Source organism: Eucyclogobius newberryi, unplaced genomic scaffold (assembly GCF_026437365.1).
Source record: "Eucyclogobius newberryi isolate DKJ021-1_F unplaced genomic scaffold, fEucNew1.0.hap1 SCAF_59, whole genome shotgun sequence".
In the NCBI taxonomy this organism is placed as follows: Eukaryota; Metazoa; Chordata; class Actinopteri; order Gobiiformes; family Gobiidae; genus Eucyclogobius; species Eucyclogobius newberryi.
The window spans coordinates 529,684-548,176 of record NW_027316267.1 but is presented as its reverse complement, the minus strand read 5'-3'; the positions used below and the strand labels follow the sequence as shown (position 1 = coordinate 548,176).

Here is an 18,493-nt window from a genome sequence, read left to right as displayed (position 1 = left end):
ATGTAATCCTTCAATGGGTACCAAAGACAGTTGCAAAAATGATTTGGAAGTTTCACAATGATTCAACTTGTTTGGCTGATCACTGGCTATGTATTTGATGTCTCTTGTTGGTCTGCATCGATAACTTTGTTGACGGCTTGTATGTAAATTGACTACACATTGAAGGCCCATTTTCAGAATGGCCATTACCACAGTCGTTGAAACCCTGAAAAGAAGGTGGGGCTATGGCATACGGTACTTATACTGGTCACATACCTTAGCCAGCACAACTCACCAGAGACGGCCAAGAAGACATCGGAAGAAGATCTGGAGTACAGCAGCCACTTTGATAGGAATATCTGGATTCAGTGGAGTTCAACAGGAGCATTGACTTGTTTTTTTCAGTAAGTTCTACTTGTTGTGACCACCATTTAAGACATTGTGAAGCAAACACATTAAGACGACCTCAACTTGAGCCACTGTTGGCTTCTGCAATCATAAGTGCTTCTCTTTGGGGTTGTCTTGGTTGTGACTTTGGCCTCAATAACTGCAAGTATCTCAAGTTTTGAAAAATACCATGAAGTTTTCACTCTACCTGGTCATTCACATTACCCTGGCACAAGCACTGACTTGACTTTTGAATGCAGTAAGTGCTACTTGTTGGGGTAGTGTTGATGTCTTTGTCTGCATGCACTTTGAAATTACGTTCTGGAAAAGTTTGTTTAAACACCAGTTTCAGAGAGTCATTCTTATTTCCCTAACATGAGCATTGACTTGTCAATGAAATTCAGTAAGTGCTTTTTGTTGGGGGGCAGTTCCATATGACAAAAGCCTCCATTGGTAATGCAAAAGAAAAAGTCCTTGCTCCAAGATTACTTCAAATGGAACCACTTGTGCTTCTTCATGCTCATAAGTGCTCCTCTTTGGGGTTTTCTTGTCAGCAACTTGTTCACGAATAGGAACTGTACGGCCAATATCAGGACTCCTGTGCCAAATGTAAGTCAAAAGTAGAGCTCAACCACAGCCATGATCTGTCTGCATTTTATAGAAAGTGCTTCATAGTTGGGGTGTTGTTCTGGCTTCACTATTTAGCATTGCACAATAGAATATATCAGCTTGTTTTCTCAGTAATATCACTCTGTCTCTAGACACTGACTCTTGGGCAGTGATGCTGGCTTTAAAATCGAAATACAAGAATTGTTTCTTTTTCAGTAATAAACTAAACTGAACTTTTACTTTGATCAATGTCCATGATATTGTATGGCTCTTGGCTCCATAAACACTGTTGTTGATGGCTTGCATGTAAATTGACACTCGTTGAAAAAAGAGGGTGGGACCATGACACACATTGGTTTGCAGTTTACAGTCAACTCAAGACAGTTCTAGGTTCCACCGAGATTTGAACTCGGATCACTGGATTCAAAGCCCAGAGTGCTAACCATTACACCATGGAACCATACAATGCAATACCGCCATGTAGGGTTGAATTTGATGAGGGTTGGTGATCAATCTGATATGATATATCACATGCAGTGTTTTTGATGTAGGGGAACCACGGGAAGTTCTTTTCGCATTAGGCAAGTCCAAATTCTGTCTACATGCCGGCATGAGTCATTAAAATTGTATGGTCTAGTATTGTGTTTAATATCTTACAATAATTACATAGTAATACAACCGCCTGAACAGGGACTTGAACCCTGGACCCTCAGATTAAAAGTCTGATGCTCTACCGACTGAGCTATCCAGGCTCTGAGTGAGACAGAGCCAAATGGAGCCTGGATCATTTCATAGCTGTGCATAACCTTTTTTGGGAACAGTGTTCTTTTAGCAGCAAATAAACTGGATCCAGAGTCTGACTCCCATGAGGCCTTGCATCTTTACAATGTCAATGACAATGTAATCCTTCAATGGGTACCAAAGACAGTTGCAAAAATGATTTGGAAGTTTCACAATGATTCAACTTGTTTGGCTGATCACTGGCTATGTATTTGATGTCTCTTGTTGGTCTGCATCGATAACTTTGTTGACGGCTTGTATGTAAATTGACTACACATTGAAGGCCCATTTTCAGAATGGCCATTACCACAGTCGTTGAAACCCTGAAAAGAAGGTGGGGCTATGGCATACGGTACTTATACTGGTCACATACCTTAGCCAGCACAACTCACCAGAGACGGCCAAGAAGACATCGGAAGAAGATCTGGAGTACAGCAGCCACTTTGATAGGAATATCTGGATTCAGTGGAGTTCAACAGGAGCATTGACTTGTTTTTTTCAGTAAGTTCTACTTGTTGTGACCACCATTTAAGACATTGTGAAGCAAACACATTAAGACGACCTCAACTTGAGCCACTGTTGGCTTCTGCAATCATAAGTGCTTCTCTTTGGGGTTGTCTTGGTTGTGACTTTGGCCTCAATAACTGCAAGTATCTCAAGTTTTGAAAAATACCATGAAGTTTTCACTCTACCTGGTCATTCACATTACCCTGGCACAAGCACTGACTTGACTTTTGAATGCAGTAAGTGCTACTTGTTTGGGTAGTGTTGATGTCTTTGTCTGCATGCACTTTGAAATTACGTTCTGGAAAAGTTTGTTTAAACACCAGTTTCAGAGAGTCATTCTTATTTCCCTAACATGAGCATTGACTTGTCAATGAAATTCAGTAAGTGCTTTTTGTTGGGGGGCAGTTCCATATGACAAAAGCCTCCATTGGTAATGCAAAAGAAAAAGTCCTTGCTCCAAGATTACTTCAAATGGAACCACTTGTGCTTCTTCATGCTCATAAGTGCTCCTCTTTGGGGTTTTCTTGTCAGCAACTTGTTCACGAATAGGAACTGTACGGCCAATATCAGGACTCCTGTGCCAAATGTAAGTCAAAAGTAGAGCTCAACCACAGCCATGATCTGTCTGCATTTTATAGAAAGTGCTTCATAGTTGGGGTGTTGTTCTGGCTTCACTATTTAGCATTGCACAATAGAATATATCAGCTTGTTTTCTCAGTAATATCACTCTGTCTCTAGACACTGACTCTTGGGCAGTGATGCTGGCTTTAAAATCGAAATACAAGAATTGTTTCTTTTTCAGTAATAAACTAAACTGAACTTTTACTTTGATCAATGTCCATGATATTGTATGGCTCTTGGCTCCATAAACACTGTTGTTGATGGCTTGCATGTAAATTGACACTCGTTGAAAAAAGAGGGTGGGACCATGACACACATTGGTTTGCAGTTTACAGTCAACTCAAGACAGTTCTAGGTTCCACCGAGATTTGAACTCGGATCACTGGATTCAAAGCCCAGAGTGCTAACCATTACACCATGGAACCATACAATGCAATACCGCCATGTAGGGTTGAATTTGATGAGGGTTGGTGATCAATCTGATATGATATATCACATGCAGTGTTTTTGATGTAGGGGAACCACGGGAAGTTCTTTTCGCATTAGGCAAGTCCAAATTCTGTCTACATGCCGGCATGAGTCATTAAAATTGTATGGTCTAGTATTGTGTTTAATATCTTACAATAATTACATAGTAATACAACCGCCTGAACAGGGACTTGAACCCTGGACCCTCAGATTAAAAGTCTGATGCTCTACCGACTGAGCTATCCAGGCTCTGAGTGAGACAGAGCCAAATGGAGCCTGGATCATTTCATAGCTGTGCATAACCTTTTTTGGGAACAGTGTTCTTTTAGCAGCAAATAAACTGGATCCAGAGTCTGACTCCCATGAGGCCTTGCATCTTTACAATGTCAATGACAATGTAATCCTTCAATGGGTACCAAAGACAGTTGCAAAAATGATTTGGAAGTTTCACAATGATTCAACTTGTTTGGCTGATCACTGGCTATGTATTTGATGTCTCTTGTTGGTCTGCATCGATAACTTTGTTGACGGCTTGTATGTAAATTGACTACACATTGAAGGCCCATTTTCAGAATGGCCATTACCACAGTCGTTGAAACCCTGAAAAGAAGGTGGGGCTATGGCATACGGTACTTATACTGGTCACATACCTTAGCCAGCACAACTCACCAGAGACGGCCAAGAAGACATCGGAAGAAGATCTGGAGTACAGCAGCCACTTTGATAGGAATATCTGGATTCAGTGGAGTTCAACAGGAGCATTGACTTGTTTTTTTCAGTAAGTTCTACTTGTTGTGACCACCATTTAAGACATTGTGAAGCAAACACATTAAGACGACCTCAACTTGAGCCACTGTTGGCTTCTGCAATCATAAGTGCTTCTCTTTGGGGTTGTCTTGGTTGTGACTTTGGCCTCAATAACTGCAAGTATCTCAAGTTTTGAAAAATACCATGAAGTTTTCACTCTACCTGGTCATTCACATTACCCTGGCACAAGCACTGACTTGACTTTTGAATGCAGTAAGTGCTACTTGTTTGGGTAGTGTTGATGTCTTTGTCTGCATGCACTTTGAAATTACGTTCTGGAAAAGTTTGTTTAAACACCAGTTTCAGAGAGTCATTCTTATTTCCCTAACATGAGCATTGACTTGTCAATGAAATTCAGTAAGTGCTTTTTGTTGGGGGGCAGTTCCATATGACAAAAGCCTCCATTGGTAATGCAAAAGAAAAAGTCCTTGCTCCAAGATTACTTCAAATGGAACCACTTGTGCTTCTTCATGCTCATAAGTGCTCCTCTTTGGGGTTTTCTTGTCAGCAACTTGTTCACGAATAGGAACTGTACGGCCAATATCAGGACTCCTGTGCCAAATGTAAGTCAAAAGTAGAGCTCAACCACAGCCATGATCTGTCTGCATTTTATAGAAAGTGCTTCATAGTTGGGGTGTTGTTCTGGCTTCACTATTTAGCATTGCACAATAGAATATATCAGCTTGTTTTCTCAGTAATATCACTCTGTCTCTAGACACTGACTCTTGGGCAGTGATGCTGGCTTTAAAATCGAAATACAAGAATTGTTTCTTTTTCAGTAATAAACTAAACTGAACTTTTACTTTGATCAATGTCCATGATATTGTATGGCTCTTGGCTCCATAAACACTGTTGTTGATGGCTTGCATGTAAATTGACACTCGTTGAAAAAAGAGGGTGGGACCATGGCACACATTGGTTTGCAGTTTACAGTCAACTCAAGACAGTTCTAGGTTCCACCGAGATTTGAACTCGGATCACTGGATTCAAAGCCCAGAGTGCTAACCATTACACCATGGAACCATACAATGCAATACCGCCATGTAGGGTTGAATTTGATGAGGGTTGGTGATCAATCTGATATGATATATATCACATGCAGTGTTTTTGATGTAGGGGAACCACGGGAAGTTCTTTTCGCATTAGGCAAGTCCAAATTCTGTCTACATGCCGGCATGAGTCATTAAAATTGTATGGTCTAGTATTGTGTTTAATATCTTACAATAATTACATAGTAATACAACCGCCTGAACAGGGACTTGAACCCTGGACCCTCAGATTAAAAGTCTGATGCTCTACCGACTGAGCTATCCAGGCTCTGAGTGAGACAGAGCCAAATGGAGCCTGGATCATTTCATAGCTGTGCATAACCTTTTTTGGGAACAGTGTTCTTTTAGCAGCAAATAAACTGGATCCAGAGTCTGACTCCCATGAGGCCTTGCATCTTTACAATGTCAATGACAATGTAATCCTTCAATGGGTACCAAAGACAGTTGCAAAAATGATTTGGAAGTTTCACAATGATTCAACTTGTTTGGCTGATCACTGGCTATGTATTTGATGTCTCTTGTTGGTCTGCATCGATAACTTTGTTGACGGCTTGTATGTAAATTGACTACACATTGAAGGCCCATTTTCAGAATGGCCATTACCACAGTCGTTGAAACCCTGAAAAGAAGGTGGGGCTATGGCATACGGTACTTATACTGGTCACATACCTTAGCCAGCACAACTCACCAGAGACGGCCAAGAAGACATCGGAAGAAGATCTGGAGTACAGCAGCCACTTTGATAGGAATATCTGGATTCAGTGGAGTTCAACAGGAGCATTGACTTGTTTTTTTCAGTAAGTTCTACTTGTTGTGACCACCATTTAAGACATTGTGAAGCAAACACATTAAGACGACCTCAACTTGAGCCACTGTTGGCTTCTGCAATCATAAGTGCTTCTCTTTGGGGTTGTCTTGGTTGTGACTTTGGCCTCAATAACTGCAAGTATCTCAAGTTTTGAAAAATACCATGAAGTTTTCACTCTACCTGGTCATTCACATTACCCTGGCACAAGCACTGACTTGACTTTTGAATGCAGTAAGTGCTACTTGTTGGGGTAGTGTTGATGTCTTTGTCTGCATGCACTTTGAAATTACGTTCTGGAAAAGTTTGTTTAAACACCAGTTTCAGAGAGTCATTCTTATTTCCCTAACATGAGCATTGACTTGTCAATGAAATTCAGTAAGTGCTTTTTGTTGGGGGGCAGTTCCATATGACAAAAGCCTCCATTGGTAATGCAAAAGAAAAAGTCCTTGCTCCAAGATTACTTCAAATGGAACCACTTGTGCTTCTTCATGCTCATAAGTGCTCCTCTTTGGGGTTTTCTTGTCAGCAACTTGTTCACGAATAGGAACTGTACGGCCAATATCAGGACTCCTGTGCCAAATGTAAGTCAAAAGTAGAGCTCAACCACAGCCATGATCTGTCTGCATTTTATAGAAAGTGCTTCATAGTTGGGGTGTTGTTCTGGCTTCGCTATTTAGCATTGCACAATAGAATATATCAGCTTGTTTTCTCAGTAATATCACTCTGTCTCTAGACACTGACTCTTGGGCAGTGATGCTGGCTTTAAAATCGAAATACAAGAATTGTTTCTTTTTCAGTAATAAACTAAACTGAACTTTTACTTTGATCAATGTCCATGATATTGTATGGCTCTTGGCTCCATAAACACTGTTGTTGATGGCTTGCATGTAAATTGACACTCGTTGAAAAAAGAGGGTGGGACCATGGCACACATTGGTTTGCAGTTTACAGTCAACTCAAGACAGTTCTAGGTTCCACCGAGATTTGAACTCGGATCACTGGATTCAAAGCCCAGAGTGCTAACCATTACACCATGGAACCATACAATGCAATACCGCCATGTAGGGTTGAATTTGATGAGGGTTGGTGATCAATCTGATATGATATATATCACATGCAGTGTTTTTGATGTAGGGGAACCACGGGAAGTTCTTTTCGCATTAGGCAAGTCCAAATTCTGTCTACATGCCGGCATGAGTCATTAAAATTGTATGGTCTAGTATTGTGTTTAATATCTTACAATAATTACATAATAATACAACCGCCTGAACAGGGACTTGAACCCTGGACCCTCAGATTAAAAGTCTGATGCTCTACCGACTGAGCTATCCAGGCTCTGAGTGAGACAGAGCCAAATGGAGCCTGGATCATTTCATAGCTGTGCATAACCTTTTTTGGGAACAGTGTTCTTTTAGCAGCAAATAAACTGGATCCAGAGTCTGACTCCCATGAGGCCTTGCATCTTTACAATGTCAATGACAATGTAATCCTTCAATGGGTACCAAAGACAGTTGCAAAAATGATTTGGAAGTTTCACAATGATTCAACTTGTTTGGCTGATCACTGGCTATGTATTTGATGTCTCTTGTTGGTCTGCATCGATAACTTTGTTGACGGCTTGTATGTAAATTGACTACACATTGAAGGCCCATTTTCAGAATGGCCATTACCACAGTCGTTGAAACCCTGAAAAGAAGGTGGGGCTATGGCATACGGTACTTATACTGGTCACATACCTTAGCCAGCACAACTCACCAGAGACGGCCAAGAAGACATCGGAAGAAGATCTGGAGTACAGCAGCCACTTTGATAGGAATATCTGGATTCAGTGGAGTTCAACAGGAGCATTGACTTGTTTTTTTCAGTAAGTTCTACTTGTTGTGACCACCATTTAAGACATTGTGAAGCAAACACATTAAGACGACCTCAACTTGAGCCACTGTTGGCTTCTGCAATCATAAGTGCTTCTCTTTGGGGTTGTCTTGGTTGTGACTTTGGCCTCAATAACTGCAAGTATCTCAAGTTTTGAAAAATACCATGAAGTTTTCACTCTACCTGGTCATTCACATTACCCTGGCACAAGCACTGACTTGACTTTTGAATGCAGTAAGTGCTACTTGTTGGGGTAGTGTTGATGTCTTTGTCTGCATGCACTTTGAAATTACGTTCTGGAAAAGTTTGTTTAAACACCAGTTTCAGAGAGTCATTCTTATTTCCCTAACATGAGCATTGACTTGTCAATGAAATTCAGTAAGTGCTTTTTGTTGGGGGGCAGTTCCATATGACAAAAGCCTCCATTGGTAATGCAAAAGAAAAAGTCCTTGCTCCAAGATTACTTCAAATGGAACCACTTGTGCTTCTTCATGCTCATAAGTGCTCCTCTTTGGGGTTTTCTTGTCAGCAACTTGTTCACGAATAGGAACTGTACGGCCAATATCAGGACTCCTGTGCCAAATGTAAGTCAAAAGTAGAGCTCAACCACAGCCATGATCTGTCTGCATTTTATAGAAAGTGCTTCATAGTTGGGGTGTTGTTCTGGCTTCACTATTTAGCATTGCACAATAGAATATATCAGCTTGTTTTCTCAGTAATATCACTCTGTCTCTAGACACTGACTCTTGGGCAGTGATGCTGGCTTTAAAATCGAAATACAAGAATTGTTTCTTTTTCAGTAATAAACTAAACTGAACTTTTACTTTGATCAATGTCCATGATATTGTATGGCTCTTGGCTCCATAAACACTGTTGTTGATGGCTTGCATGTAAATTGACACTCGTTGAAAAAAGAGGGTGGGACCATGGCACACATTGGTTTGCAGTTTACAGTCAACTCAAGACAGTTCTAGGTTCCACCGAGATTTGAACTCGGATCACTGGATTCAAAGCCCAGAGTGCTAACCATTACACCATGGAACCATACAATGCAATACCGCCATGTAGGGTTGAATTTGATGAGGGTTGGTGATCAATCTGATATGATATATATCACATGCAGTGTTTTTGATGTAGGGGAACCACGGGAAGTTCTTTTCGCATTAGGCAAGTCCAAATTCTGTCTACATGCCGGCATGAGTCATTAAAATTGTATGGTCTAGTATTGTGTTTAATATCTTACAATAATTACATAGTAATACAACCGCCTGAACAGGGACTTGAACCCTGGACCCTCAGATTAAAAGTCTGATGCTCTACCGACTGAGCTATCCAGGCTCTGAGTGAGACAGAGCCAAATGGAGCCTGGATCATTTCATAGCTGTGCATAACCTTTTTTGGGAACAGTGTTCTTTTAGCAGCAAATAAACTGGATCCAGAGTCTGACTCCCATGAGGCCTTGCATCTTTACAATGTCAATGACAATGTAATCCTTCAATGGGTACCAAAGACAGTTGCAAAAATGATTTGGAAGTTTCACAATGATTCAACTTGTTTGGCTGATCACTGGCTATGTATTTGATGTCTCTTGTTGGTCTGCATCGATAACTTTGTTGACGGCTTGTATGTAAATTGACTACACATTGAAGGCCCATTTTCAGAATGGCCATTACCACAGTCGTTGAAACCCTGAAAAGAAGGTGGGGCTATGGCATACGGTACTTATACTGGTCACATACCTTAGCCAGCACAACTCACCAGAGACGGCCAAGAAGACATCGGAAGAAGATCTGGAGTACAGCAGCCACTTTGATAGGAATATCTGGATTCAGTGGAGTTCAACAGGAGCATTGACTTGTTTTTTTCAGTAAGTTCTACTTGTTGTGACCACCATTTAAGACATTGTGAAGCAAACACATTAAGACGACCTCAACTTGAGCCACTGTTGGCTTCTGCAATCATAAGTGCTTCTCTTTGGGGTTGTCTTGGTTGTGACTTTGGCCTCAATAACTGCAAGTATCTCAAGTTTTGAAAAATACCATGAAGTTTTCACTCTACCTGGTCATTCACATTACCCTGGCACAAGCACTGACTTGACTTTTGAATGCAGTAAGTGCTACTTGTTGGGGTAGTGTTGATGTCTTTGTCTGCATGCACTTTGAAATTACGTTCTGGAAAAGTTTGTTTAAACACCAGTTTCAGAGAGTCATTCTTATTTCCCTAACATGAGCATTGACTTGTCAATGAAATTCAGTAAGTGCTTTTTGTTGGGGGGCAGTTCCATATGACAAAAGCCTCCATTGGTAATGCAAAAGAAAAAGTCCTTGCTCCAAGATTACTTCAAATGGAACCACTTGTGCTTCTTCATGCTCATAAGTGCTCCTCTTTGGGGTTTTCTTGTCAGCAACTTGTTCACGAATAGGAACTGTACGGCCAATATCAGGACTCCTGTGCCAAATGTAAGTCAAAAGTAGAGCTCAACCACAGCCATGATCTGTCTGCATTTTATAGAAAGTGCTTCATAGTTGGGGTGTTGTTCTGGCTTCGCTATTTAGCATTGCACAATAGAATATATCAGCTTGTTTTCTCAGTAATATCACTCTGTCTCTAGACACTGACTCTTGGGCAGTGATGCTGGCTTTAAAATCGAAATACAAGAATTGTTTCTTTTTCAGTAATAAACTAAACTGAACTTTTACTTTGATCAATGTCCATGATATTGTATGGCTCTTGGCTCCATAAACACTGTTGTTGATGGCTTGCATGTAAATTGACACTCGTTGAAAAAAGAGGGTGGGACCATGGCACACATTGGTTTGCAGTTTACAGTCAACTCAAGACAGTTCTAGGTTCCACCGAGATTTGAACTCGGATCACTGGATTCAAAGCCCAGAGTGCTAACCATTACACCATGGAACCATACAATGCAATACCGCCATGTAGGGTTGAATTTGATGAGGGTTGGTGATCAATCTGATATGATATATATCACATGCAGTGTTTTTGATGTAGGGGAACCACGGGAAGTTCTTTTCGCATTAGGCAAGTCCAAATTCTGTCTACATGCCGGCATGAGTCATTAAAATTGTATGGTCTAGTATTGTGTTTAATATCTTACAATAATTACATAATAATACAACCGCCTGAACAGGGACTTGAACCCTGGACCCTCAGATTAAAAGTCTGATGCTCTACCGACTGAGCTATCCAGGCTCTGAGTGAGACAGAGCCAAATGGAGCCTGGATCATTTCATAGCTGTGCATAACCTTTTTTGGGAACAGTGTTCTTTTAGCAGCAAATAAACTGGATCCAGAGTCTGACTCCCATGAGGCCTTGCATCTTTACAATGTCAATGACAATGTAATCCTTCAATGGGTACCAAAGACAGTTGCAAAAATGATTTGGAAGTTTCACAATGATTCAACTTGTTTGGCTGATCACTGGCTATGTATTTGATGTCTCTTGTTGGTCTGCATCGATAACTTTGTTGACGGCTTGTATGTAAATTGACTACACATTGAAGGCCCATTTTCAGAATGGCCATTACCACAGTCGTTGAAACCCTGAAAAGAAGGTGGGGCTATGGCATACGGTACTTATACTGGTCACATACCTTAGCCAGCACAACTCACCAGAGACGGCCAAGAAGACATCGGAAGAAGATCTGGAGTACAGCAGCCACTTTGATAGGAATATCTGGATTCAGTGGAGTTCAACAGGAGCATTGACTTGTTTTTTTCAGTAAGTTCTACTTGTTGTGACCACCATTTAAGACATTGTGAAGCAAACACATTAAGACGACCTCAACTTGAGCCACTGTTGGCTTCTGCAATCATAAGTGCTTCTCTTTGGGGTTGTCTTGGTTGTGACTTTGGCCTCAATAACTGCAAGTATCTCAAGTTTTGAAAAATACCATGAAGTTTTCACTCTACCTGGTCATTCACATTACCCTGGCACAAGCACTGACTTGACTTTTGAATGCAGTAAGTGCTACTTGTTGGGGTAGTGTTGATGTCTTTGTCTGCATGCACTTTGAAATTACGTTCTGGAAAAGTTTGTTTAAACACCAGTTTCAGAGAGTCATTCTTATTTCCCTAACATGAGCATTGACTTGTCAATGAAATTCAGTAAGTGCTTTTTGTTGGGGGGCAGTTCCATATGACAAAAGCCTCCATTGGTAATGCAAAAGAAAAAGTCCTTGCTCCAAGATTACTTCAAATGGAACCACTTGTGCTTCTTCATGCTCATAAGTGCTCCTCTTTGGGGTTTTCTTGTCAGCAACTTGTTCACGAATAGGAACTGTACGGCCAATATCAGGACTCCTGTGCCAAATGTAAGTCAAAAGTAGAGCTCAACCACAGCCATGATCTGTCTGCATTTTATAGAAAGTGCTTCATAGTTGGGGTGTTGTTCTGGCTTCACTATTTAGCATTGCACAATAGAATATATCAGCTTGTTTTCTCAGTAATATCACTCTGTCTCTAGACACTGACTCTTGGGCAGTGATGCTGGCTTTAAAATCGAAATACAAGAATTGTTTCTTTTTCAGTAATAAACTAAACTGAACTTTTACTTTGATCAATGTCCATGATATTGTATGGCTCTTGGCTCCATAAACACTGTTGTTGATGGCTTGCATGTAAATTGACACTCGTTGAAAAAAGAGGGTGGGACCATGGCACACATTGGTTTGCAGTTTACAGTCAACTCAAGACAGTTCTAGGTTCCACCGAGATTTGAACTCGGATCACTGGATTCAAAGCCCAGAGTGCTAACCATTACACCATGGAACCATACAATGCAATACCGCCATGTAGGGTTGAATTTGATGAGGGTTGGTGATCAATCTGATATGATATATATCACATGCAGTGTTTTTGATGTAGGGGAACCACGGGAAGTTCTTTTCGCATTAGGCAAGTCCAAATTCTGTCTACATGCCGGCATGAGTCATTAAAATTGTATGGTCTAGTATTGTGTTTAATATCTTACAATAATTACATAGTAATACAACCGCCTGAACAGGGACTTGAACCCTGGACCCTCAGATTAAAAGTCTGATGCTCTACCGACTGAGCTATCCAGGCTCTGAGTGAGACAGAGCCAAATGGAGCCTGGATCATTTCATAGCTGTGCATAACCTTTTTTGGGAACAGTGTTCTTTTAGCAGCAAATAAACTGGATCCAGAGTCTGACTCCCATGAGGCCTTGCATCTTTACAATGTCAATGACAATGTAATCCTTCAATGGGTACCAAAGACAGTTGCAAAAATGATTTGGAAGTTTCACAATGATTCAACTTGTTTGGCTGATCACTGGCTATGTATTTGATGTCTCTTGTTGGTCTGCATCGATAACTTTGTTGACGGCTTGTATGTAAATTGACTACACATTGAAGGCCCATTTTCAGAATGGCCATTACCACAGTCGTTGAAACCCTGAAAAGAAGGTGGGGCTATGGCATACGGTACTTATACTGGTCACATACCTTAGCCAGCACAACTCACCAGAGACGGCCAAGAAGACATCGGAAGAAGATCTGGAGTACAGCAGCCACTTTGATAGGAATATCTGGATTCAGTGGAGTTCAACAGGAGCATTGACTTGTTTTTTTCAGTAAGTTCTACTTGTTGTGACCACCATTTAAGACATTGTGAAGCAAACACATTAAGACGACCTCAACTTGAGCCACTGTTGGCTTCTGCAATCATAAGTGCTTCTCTTTGGGGTTGTCTTGGTTGTGACTTTGGCCTCAATAACTGCAAGTATCTCAAGTTTTGAAAAATACCATGAAGTTTTCACTCTACCTGGTCATTCACATTACCCTGGCACAAGCACTGACTTGACTTTTGAATGCAGTAAGTGCTACTTGTTGGGGTAGTGTTGATGTCTTTGTCTGCATGCACTTTGAAATTACGTTCTGGAAAAGTTTGTTTAAACACCAGTTTCAGAGAGTCATTCTTATTTCCCTAACATGAGCATTGACTTGTCAATGAAATTCAGTAAGTGCTTTTTGTTGGGGGGCAGTTCCATATGACAAAAGCCTCCATTGGTAATGCAAAAGAAAAAGTCCTTGCTCCAAGATTACTTCAAATGGAACCACTTGTGCTTCTTCATGCTCATAAGTGCTCCTCTTTGGGGTTTTCTTGTCAGCAACTTGTTCACGAATAGGAACTGTACGGCCAATATCAGGACTCCTGTGCCAAATGTAAGTCAAAAGTAGAGCTCAACCACAGCCATGATCTGTCTGCATTTTATAGAAAGTGCTTCATAGTTGGGGTGTTGTTCTGGCTTCGCTATTTAGCATTGCACAATAGAATATATCAGCTTGTTTTCTCAGTAATATCACTCTGTCTCTAGACACTGACTCTTGGGCAGTGATGCTGGCTTTAAAATCGAAATACAAGAATTGTTTCTTTTTCAGTAATAAACTAAACTGAACTTTTACTTTGATCAATGTCCATGATATTGTATGGCTCTTGGCTCCATAAACACTGTTGTTGATGGCTTGCATGTAAATTGACACTCGTTGAAAAAAGAGGGTGGGACCATGGCACACATTGGTTTGCAGTTTACAGTCAACTCAAGACAGTTCTAGGTTCCACCGAGATTTGAACTCGGATCACTGGATTCAAAGCCCAGAGTGCTAACCATTACACCATGGAACCATACAATGCAATACCGCCATGTAGGGTTGAATTTGATGAGGGTTGGTGATCAATCTGATATGATATATATCACATGCAGTGTTTTTGATGTAGGGGAACCACGGGAAGTTCTTTTCGCATTAGGCAAGTCCAAATTCTGTCTACATGCCGGCATGAGTCATTAAAATTGTATGGTCTAGTATTGTGTTTAATATCTTACAATAATTACATAGTAATACAACCGCCTGAACAGGGACTTGAACCCTGGACCCTCAGATTAAAAGTCTGATGCTCTACCGACTGAGCTATCCAGGCTCTGAGTGAGACAGAGCCAAATGGAGCCTGGATCATTTCATAGCTGTGCATAACCTTTTTTGGGAACAGTGTTCTTTTAGCAGCAAATAAACTGGATCCAGAGTCTGACTCCCATGAGGCCTTGCATCTTTACAATGTCAATGACAATGTAATCCTTCAATGGGTACCAAAGACAGTTGCAAAAATGATTTGGAAGTTTCACAATGATTCAACTTGTTTGGCTGATCACTGGCTATGTATTTGATGTCTCTTGTTGGTCTGCATCGATAACTTTGTTGACGGCTTGTATGTAAATTGACTACACATTGAAGGCCCATTTTCAGAATGGCCATTACCACAGTCGTTGAAACCCTGAAAAGAAGGTGGGGCTATGGCATACGGTACTTATACTGGTCACATACCTTAGCCAGCACAACTCACCAGAGACGGCCAAGAAGACATCGGAAGAAGATCTGGAGTACAGCAGCCACTTTGATAGGAATATCTGGATTCAGTGGAGTTCAACAGGAGCATTGACTTGTTTTTTTCAGTAAGTTCTACTTGTTGTGACCACCATTTAAGACATTGTGAAGCAAACACATTAAGACGACCTCAACTTGAGCCACTGTTGGCTTCTGCAATCATAAGTGCTTCTCTTTGGGGTTGTCTTGGTTGTGACTTTGGCCTCAATAACTGCAAGTATCTCAAGTTTTGAAAAATACCATGAAGTTTTCACTCTACCTGGTCATTCACATTACCCTGGCACAAGCACTGACTTGACTTTTGAATGCAGTAAGTGCTACTTGTTGGGGTAGTGTTGATGTCTTTGTCTGCATGCACTTTGAAATTACGTTCTGGAAAAGTTTGTTTAAACACCAGTTTCAGAGAGTCATTCTTATTTCCCTAACATGAGCATTGACTTGTCAATGAAATTCAGTAAGTGCTTTTTGTTGGGGGGCAGTTCCATATGACAAAAGCCTCCATTGGTAATGCAAAAGAAAAAGTCCTTGCTCCAAGATTACTTCAAATGGAACCACTTGTGCTTCTTCATGCTCATAAGTGCTCCTCTTTGGGGTTTTCTTGTCAGCAACTTGTTCACGAATAGGAACTGTACGGCCAATATCAGGACTCCTGTGCCAAATGTAAGTCAAAAGTAGAGCTCAACCACAGCCATGATCTGTCTGCATTTTATAGAAAGTGCTTCATAGTTGGGGTGTTGTTCTGGCTTCGCTATTTAGCATTGCACAATAGAATATATCAGCTTGTTTTCTCAGTAATATCACTCTGTCTCTAGACACTGACTCTTGGGCAGTGATGCTGGCTTTAAAATCGAAATACAAGAATTGTTTCTTTTTCAGTAATAAACTAAACTGAACTTTTACTTTGATCAATGTCCATGATATTGTATGGCTCTTGGCTCCATAAACACTGTTGTTGATGGCTTGCATGTAAATTGACACTCGTTGAAAAAAGAGGGTGGGACCATGGCACACATTGGTTTGCAGTTTACAGTCAACTCAAGACAGTTCTAGGTTCCACCGAGATTTGAACTCGGATCACTGGATTCAAAGCCCAGAGTGCTAACCATTACACCATGGAACCATACAATGCAATACCGCCATGTAGGGTTGAATTTGATGAGGGTTGGTGATCAATCTGATATGATATATATCACATGCAGTGTTTTTGATGTAGGGGAACCACGGGAAGTTCTTTTCGCATTAGGCAAGTCCAAATTCTGTCTACATGCCGGCATGAGTCATTAAAATTGTATGGTCTAGTATTGTGTTTAATATCTTACAATAATTACATAGTAATACAACCGCCTGAACAGGGACTTGAACCCTGGACCCTCAGATTAAAAGTCTGATGCTCTACCGACTGAGCTATCCAGGCTCTGAGTGAGACAGAGCCAAATGGAGCCTGGATCATTTCATAGCTGTGCATAACCTTTTTTGGGAACAGTGTTCTTTTAGCAGCAAATAAACTGGATCCAGAGTCTGACTCCCATGAGGCCTTGCATCTTTACAATGTCAATGACAATGTAATCCTTCAATGGGTACCAAAGACAGTTGCAAAAATGATTTGGAAGTTTCACAATGATTCAACTTGTTTGGCTGATCACTGGCTATGTATTTGATGTCTCTTGTTGGTCTGCATCGATAACTTTGTTGACGGCTTGTATGTAAATTGACTACACATTGAAGGCCCATTTTCAGAATGGCCATTACCACAGTCGTTGAAACCCTGAAAAGAAGGTGGGGCTATGGCATACGGTACTTATACTGGTCACATACCTTAGCCAGCACAACTCACCAGAGACGGCCAAGAAGACATCGGAAGAAGATCTGGAGTACAGCAGCCACTTTGATAGGAATATCTGGATTCAGTGGAGTTCAACAGGAGCATTGACTTGTTTTTTTCAGTAAGTTCTACTTGTTGTGACCACCATTTAAGACATTGTGAAGCAAACACATTAAGACGACCTCAACTTGAGCCACTGTTGGCTTCTGCAATCATAAGTGCTTCTCTTTGGGGTTGTCTTGGTTGTGACTTTGGCCTCAATAACTGCAAGTATCTCAAGTTTTGAAAAATACCATGAAGTTTTCACTCTACCTGGTCATTCACATTACCCTGGCACAAGCACTGACTTGACTTTTGAATGCAGTAAGTGCTACTTGTTGGGGTAGTGTTGATGTCTTTGTCTGCATGCACTTTGAAATTACGTTCTGGAAAAGTTTGTTTAAACACCAGTTTCAGAGAGTCATTCTTATTTCCCTAACATGAGCATTGACTTGTCAATGAAATTCAGTAAGTGCTTTTTGTTGGGGGGCAGTTCCATATGACAAAAGCCTCCATTGGTAATGCAAAAGAAAAAGTCCTTGCTCCAAGATTACTTCAAATGGAACCACTTGTGCTTCTTCATGCTCATAAGTGCTCCTCTTTGGGGTTTTCTTGTCAGCAACTTGTTCACGAATAGGAACTGTACGGCCAATATCAGGACTCCTGTGCCAAATGTAAGTCAAAAGTAGAGCTCAACCACAGCCATGATCTGTCTGCATTTTATAGAAAGTGCTTCATAGTTGGGGTGTTGTTCTGGCTTCGCTATTTAGCATTGCACAATAGAATATATCAGCTTGTTTTCTCAGTAATATCACTCTGTCTCTAGACACTGACTCTTGGGCAGTGATGCTGGCTTTAAAATCGAAATACAAGAATTGTTTCTTTTTCAGTAATAAACTAAACTGAACTTTTACTTTGATCAATGTCCATGATATTGTATGGCTCTTGGCTCCATAAACACTGTTGTTGATGGCTTGCATGTAAATTGACACTCGTTGAAAAAAGAGGGTGGGACCATGGCACACATTGGTTTGCAGTTTACAGTCAACTCAAGACAGTTCTAGGTTCCACCGAGATTTGAACTCGGATCACTGGATTCAAAGCCCAGAGTGCTAACCATTACACCATGGAACCATACAATGCAATACCGCCATGTAGGGTTGAATTTGATGAGGGTTGGTGATCAATCTGATATGATATATATCACATGCAGTGTTTTTGATGTAGGGGAACCACGGGAAGTTCTTTTCGCATTAGGCAAGTCCAAATTCTGTCTACATGCCGGCATGAGTCATTAAAATTGTATGGTCTAGTATTGTGT

The 18,493-nt window shown here is 40.9% G+C and overlaps 19 non-coding genes across 19 annotated transcripts; all 19 read right to left on the bottom strand.

Moving 5' to 3' along the window:
• Positions 1 to 1,363: 1,363 nt before the first annotated feature.
• Positions 1,364 to 1,435, bottom strand: trnaq-uug (transfer RNA glutamine (anticodon UUG)). Its single transcript has one exon. It is a non-coding gene; the product is annotated as a tRNA-Gln (tRNA).
• A 219-nt stretch (positions 1,436 to 1,654) lies between these two features.
• On the bottom strand, positions 1,655 to 1,727 carry trnak-uuu (transfer RNA lysine (anticodon UUU)). The gene has a single exon. It is a non-coding gene; the product is annotated as a tRNA-Lys (tRNA).
• A 1,509-nt stretch (positions 1,728 to 3,236) lies between these two features.
• On the bottom strand, positions 3,237 to 3,308 carry trnaq-uug (transfer RNA glutamine (anticodon UUG)). Its single transcript has one exon. It is a non-coding gene; the product is annotated as a tRNA-Gln (tRNA).
• A 219-nt stretch (positions 3,309 to 3,527) lies between these two features.
• On the bottom strand, positions 3,528 to 3,600 carry trnak-uuu (transfer RNA lysine (anticodon UUU)). The gene has a single exon. It is a non-coding gene; the product is annotated as a tRNA-Lys (tRNA).
• A 1,509-nt stretch (positions 3,601 to 5,109) lies between these two features.
• Positions 5,110 to 5,181, bottom strand: trnaq-uug (transfer RNA glutamine (anticodon UUG)). Its single transcript has one exon. It is a non-coding gene; the product is annotated as a tRNA-Gln (tRNA).
• A 221-nt stretch (positions 5,182 to 5,402) lies between these two features.
• Positions 5,403 to 5,475, bottom strand: trnak-uuu (transfer RNA lysine (anticodon UUU)). Its single transcript has one exon. It is a non-coding gene; the product is annotated as a tRNA-Lys (tRNA).
• Positions 5,476 to 6,984: 1,509 nt separating this feature from the next.
• On the bottom strand, positions 6,985 to 7,056 carry trnaq-uug (transfer RNA glutamine (anticodon UUG)). The gene has a single exon. It is a non-coding gene; the product is annotated as a tRNA-Gln (tRNA).
• Positions 7,057 to 7,277: 221 nt separating this feature from the next.
• Positions 7,278 to 7,350, bottom strand: trnak-uuu (transfer RNA lysine (anticodon UUU)). Its single transcript has one exon. It is a non-coding gene; the product is annotated as a tRNA-Lys (tRNA).
• A 1,509-nt stretch (positions 7,351 to 8,859) lies between these two features.
• Positions 8,860 to 8,931, bottom strand: trnaq-uug (transfer RNA glutamine (anticodon UUG)). The gene has a single exon. It is a non-coding gene; the product is annotated as a tRNA-Gln (tRNA).
• Positions 8,932 to 9,152: 221 nt separating this feature from the next.
• trnak-uuu (transfer RNA lysine (anticodon UUU)) lies at positions 9,153 to 9,225 on the bottom strand. Its single transcript has one exon. It is a non-coding gene; the product is annotated as a tRNA-Lys (tRNA).
• A 1,509-nt stretch (positions 9,226 to 10,734) lies between these two features.
• Positions 10,735 to 10,806, bottom strand: trnaq-uug (transfer RNA glutamine (anticodon UUG)). The gene has a single exon. It is a non-coding gene; the product is annotated as a tRNA-Gln (tRNA).
• A 221-nt stretch (positions 10,807 to 11,027) lies between these two features.
• trnak-uuu (transfer RNA lysine (anticodon UUU)) lies at positions 11,028 to 11,100 on the bottom strand. The gene has a single exon. It is a non-coding gene; the product is annotated as a tRNA-Lys (tRNA).
• A 1,509-nt stretch (positions 11,101 to 12,609) lies between these two features.
• Positions 12,610 to 12,681, bottom strand: trnaq-uug (transfer RNA glutamine (anticodon UUG)). Its single transcript has one exon. It is a non-coding gene; the product is annotated as a tRNA-Gln (tRNA).
• A 221-nt stretch (positions 12,682 to 12,902) lies between these two features.
• trnak-uuu (transfer RNA lysine (anticodon UUU)) lies at positions 12,903 to 12,975 on the bottom strand. Its single transcript has one exon. It is a non-coding gene; the product is annotated as a tRNA-Lys (tRNA).
• A 1,509-nt stretch (positions 12,976 to 14,484) lies between these two features.
• Positions 14,485 to 14,556, bottom strand: trnaq-uug (transfer RNA glutamine (anticodon UUG)). The gene has a single exon. It is a non-coding gene; the product is annotated as a tRNA-Gln (tRNA).
• A 221-nt stretch (positions 14,557 to 14,777) lies between these two features.
• Positions 14,778 to 14,850, bottom strand: trnak-uuu (transfer RNA lysine (anticodon UUU)). Its single transcript has one exon. It is a non-coding gene; the product is annotated as a tRNA-Lys (tRNA).
• A 1,509-nt stretch (positions 14,851 to 16,359) lies between these two features.
• trnaq-uug (transfer RNA glutamine (anticodon UUG)) lies at positions 16,360 to 16,431 on the bottom strand. Its single transcript has one exon. It is a non-coding gene; the product is annotated as a tRNA-Gln (tRNA).
• A 221-nt stretch (positions 16,432 to 16,652) lies between these two features.
• trnak-uuu (transfer RNA lysine (anticodon UUU)) lies at positions 16,653 to 16,725 on the bottom strand. Its single transcript has one exon. It is a non-coding gene; the product is annotated as a tRNA-Lys (tRNA).
• A 1,509-nt stretch (positions 16,726 to 18,234) lies between these two features.
• On the bottom strand, positions 18,235 to 18,306 carry trnaq-uug (transfer RNA glutamine (anticodon UUG)). The gene has a single exon. It is a non-coding gene; the product is annotated as a tRNA-Gln (tRNA).
• Positions 18,307 to 18,493: the final 187 nt, after the last annotated feature.